The sequence below is a fragment of the Triticum dicoccoides genome, chromosome 2B, assembly GCF_002162155.2.
Source record: "Triticum dicoccoides isolate Atlit2015 ecotype Zavitan chromosome 2B, WEW_v2.0, whole genome shotgun sequence".
NCBI lineage: Eukaryota > Viridiplantae > Streptophyta > Magnoliopsida > Poales > Poaceae > Triticum > Triticum dicoccoides.
This window is the reverse complement of record NC_041383.1, coordinates 269903758-269908210: the sequence shown is the minus strand read 5'-3', so window position 1 is coordinate 269908210 and position 4453 is coordinate 269903758. Positions and strand designations below refer to the sequence as shown.

Below are 4453 nucleotides of genomic sequence, written 5' to 3'. Positions count from 1 at the left end.
GGTGAACTACTCCCTCCTCGTCATGGGTAGTGCCGGGATGATGAAGATGGCCACCGGTGATGGATTCCCCCTCCGGCAGGGTGCCGGAACAGGCTCCCAAGAGGTTCTTGGTGGCTACGGAGGCTTGCGGCGGCGGAACTCCCGGTCTATCTTGATTTTCAATGTTTTTAGGGTACGTAGGATTATATAGGCGAAAGAAGTCGGTCGGGAGGTGCTCGAGGGGCCCACGAGACAGGGGGCGCGCCCTCCTATCTCGTGGCTGCCTCGAGGATCTTCTGACGTGAACTCCAAGTCTCCAGGATCATATTCTTCCAAAAAATCACGCTGCCGAAGGTTTCATTCCGTTTGGACTTCGTTTGATATTCCTTTTCTTTGAAATACTGAAACAGGCAATAAAACAGCAATATGGGTTGGGCCTCCGGTTAATAGGTTAGTCCCAAAATTAATATAAAAGTGTATAATAAAGCCCGTAATCATTCAAAACAGATAATAAAATAGCATGAATGCTTCATAAATTATAGATACGTTGGAGACGTATCATCTGGTCATTAACTGGTAAAAAAATCCAGACAGGCTCCTCATACCGGCCCTAAACGCCTGGGCTGACCGACACCCCTCATATCCAGCCCAAATCTAGGGCATATGAGAAGACCCAGGCGCATCGGTCACGTTGGACCAGATAGCCTGACCCCGCCATAAAATGCATCAAATCCATCAGGTCCACCAAACCCACTGCTCTCTTCCCGTGTTTGTCTACCATTTCCTTTGTCGTCGGCCTAGATGTCGACCAGCCCGTCCCACACCGCCACCACAAAGGCTGCTTCGGTGACGGTTGTGGGAGTCCCATCCTCGGCTCCGGCGTGCAAGCGGGAGAACGTCGCACATAGGAACCGGCAGTTGAGGCAGCAGGAGCGAAGGCAAAGATGCAGGTAGAGCAAATGGCAATGGTCCAGGCAAAGCAGTCGGAGTAGGGGTAAGGATGATAGCGAAGCAGGCGACATGGATGGCGTCCGGCGAGTGATCCGGCCAGCAAGTGATCCATCACGCTCGAATTTGAATTTCCTTTTGGCATGACCGGATTGTTGAACTATAATTTATTTTGCTTTGTCGCGTTGTTGAACTGCCAAATTTGTGCTCTAGGATCCACATGAATGAATTGCATGGATTTGAGGATCTACATTTGAGGTGTGTGGCTGTTCGGCAGGCCAAATGAGGGGCCATCCGCGGACATGAGGGGCCAAGCGTTGTCCAGGGACGCAGCCATGTGTGTATAAGAGGGCGGATTTTTCAAGTCCAGTTGTAGATGCTCTGATAACCTAAACAAGGTTCCTAATATTTTATAGCAATGCAGCAATAAATACTTCCAATTTTAGCTATCATATTATTACTTTGGCTATTCATATTCAGTAAATTTTATAAGTTATTTCAAATAGGGGAAAAATTAGGATCAAATAGAGAAACATATTTTATAAAGGGCTAGGACCAAATAGGGAGTATTTTAAAGGACCAAATAAGCATCAATTAATATGGATTGAAGGGAGTAGTAAATTTTAGATGTTACTAGTAAGCTTGCACGTGCAATGCACGTCTCACTCGACTTATTTTGAATATGAAAAGCTTTGGTAATAGCTACTTGTAATTCACTCTGATGATTTGTACCACCTTCAATATGCTCTGCGAGTTTGAAACCTGGTAGGATCGACTACTTCAGAAATCGCAAACTTGCATAAAGAAGCTATAGTACCGATTGCGTACTCTCGAAAAAAACAAACTTGCATAAAGCTTGTATCAACATTAAATCAATTGACATAAATTTCTCTGTTGATGAATCAATAGAAACCTATTTAATATCATACACTTATAGGGGATACCATATCAGTATCAAAGGCAACTTAAGCATTTTCTGGTCTAATGCACACATGCTTGTACCAATGACTACTACCACATATATAAGCCTATATATTGTGCGATGCTTAGAAGGGGCGTGCATTCAAATTCCCAAGGAGAAGAGCACTTATATAGTCCATCAAGTCGGGTCAACAATTCAACATGCCTGTAGATGTCAAGTGATGTGAGTTGACTACAGACAAATAGCTAAAGAAAGGAGATGAGGAAATTAATATTAGCAGCCTAATGAACTTCATATTGACTGCAAGTCACGTACATGTAGTCAGTTGAGGCAGAAATCATTTTTCTTGGAACATAATTTGGTAGCATTCCATCATTGACATGAAACCTTTGATTTCAAATGTCAGTCTTCAGATACATAACTGTTAATTAAGTCTTAACTAAATCTCTGCAAGCAAGCATGATGGTTTTAGCATCAGAAACATAAAGATTAGGATAACCTGGCATATAAATCACCTCAAATTAGGCTATAGCAGGATTGCAAAATTCACAGTTGTGGCACAGTACTATAGTAAAGTGAGTAGCTTGTGCTTCAGCCCCCCGACACACAACAGACTGGAAAAAGTAATACCCATTTGATGACTTGTACCGGTGAAATGATGCAAAGAATAAAGTAAAGAGAGCATAGAGATAAGGCCAGAAGGTCAGACAAATGTGATTATGACCGACTCCATTTGGTAAAGGTGGAGAATCCCTGCCCCCATCAAGAACCATCCATCATATAGTTTTATTGTTCAAGTACGTTATTAAACCTTCCAGTATGGATTAGACGACATCATCGGTAACCTGTCGTGTGTCCATCGAAAGTATCAATTGGACTACTCTGAATGGGAAAGATAAAAACCCCAAGGATTAAATACCAGCGAACAAAATAATATCATAACAAAAAAAATATTAGACATGCAAAACCACTACAATTTTCAAAGTATATAGCTAAATTCACTTTTATTTTTCACTTCTGTAATAAGGGTTTTATAGACTTGTGGTACCTCTTCTAGTCTTTTTAGTGATGCATCCTCAAAAGTATAGAAATTAACAAAAGGTCGGCATGCCTGCAGTGGCGGAGGCAGGATTAGTGGAATTAGGATCTTGGGGAGGGCCGGTTAGAGCAGGAAACAAGTCAAATGTTGCACTGTTCATGTATTTATTAGGAACAAATCCATAGTATTGGGAGGGGGCAGGGCCCCTTGCTGGTCATGTGTTTATCGCCACAGAATGCCTGCAAATAAGAACAAATTTTTTTATCACTACAATGATTTCGATAGTTGGATTTATCGGTACACATTTAACTGGGAACATAAATATTGTAGATGATTTACTCCTAATCCGTCATTCGAATAGTTGATTACTTCATTGATTGACAAGCCAAAAAAATGATAGGGGCAAATACATAGTATTAAGTCAATTTATGAACCTTGGTGGAGATGGAGATGTTAACTAATAGACTGTTATTTGTCAGTTGTGACTGAAATTAGGTAATTCATAGAAGGATCAACTCTAAAAAAAATGCAGAAAAGAGGAATATGGCACATTAGCATGGAGTTTTATAGTCAGAGATATGATGGTGTAGATAACCATTGTTGAATTGCAGTTTGATCTATACCCTAACCACACACATAGCAACAGTGGCAGTGGCTCCAGCGTCCTCAAAGGCAGTGAAACTGGGACTCCGAATATCCTCGCTTCCTTGTTATGTGTTCAAGGGCTACTCGAAAGGGTGGTATTTCAACAATTAGGCAATAGCTATTTGATTCATATCAACTCATAGCACGACAGAAAAAGGCAATAAAAAACAGCAATGCCATCTAAACACTATACCACTCAAACAAATGTTTTTTTTTGGTATTCCAAACTGCAAGACTACAATCAACCTTGTATCCATTTGTTTATAAATAAGCATTTGTAGCTAAGAATGGATCAATCAAACTGTGACAAAGAAACAAAATTCAGGATTTTCTATTTCGTTGCGAGACACATACCTTGAATAATGAAAGAGTGACATTGTAAGACACTGAATATTCTTATTGAAGTACAGTGAGAGCAAAGTATAGCACACAAAGCGTAAATAGAAGACCTCAATATATCAGCAGGAGTATTCAACTATTAATGGTAAAGACAAATGAACATGTTTGCCTTTCATTGAAGATGCTCTAGCCATAGGGTGAAATTCATTTGAAAAATCTAAAAAACACAGTTGTTAACCATTGCCTTCGGAGCTGAGCACACGCATCCAAAACACCTGAGATCGGTTTCCATAATTCTTTGTGGTACACAGCTAAATTGTAAACTTATTAATATATTTCATTGCTTATTTGATTCTACAAAGAAATTTTTGGACACAATTGAGAACATGAGCATTATAAGCCTGTGATGCATACTGTGTATATTCCTAGAGCATGTGCAAGTAAAATGCAAACACTGGTTCATGACAGGGTAATTTTTTTGCTTTGTGATGCGAAACCTCCCTTTCGTCGGTCACATACAGAATTCACTTTTCATCACTTAGATAATATCATCACACAGCAACAGAAATACAAATTAACAC

General features: G+C 40.3%; 1 long non-coding RNA gene across 3 annotated transcripts in view; it reads right to left on the bottom strand.

Annotated features, from left to right (window-relative positions):
- Positions 1 to 1763: 1763 nt before the first annotated feature.
- Positions 1764 to 4453, bottom strand: part of LOC119363479 — a 5578-nt gene continuing 2888 nt past the window's right edge. For all 3 annotated transcript variants that reach the window (XR_005173999.1, XR_005173998.1, XR_005173997.1), the window contains 3 exons: positions 2898 to 3127; positions 2165 to 2296; positions 1764 to 2053 (listed from right to left, as the gene is read on the bottom strand). This is a non-coding gene — a long non-coding RNA (uncharacterized LOC119363479). The remainder of the gene's footprint in view (positions 2054 to 2164; positions 2297 to 2897; positions 3128 to 4453) is intronic.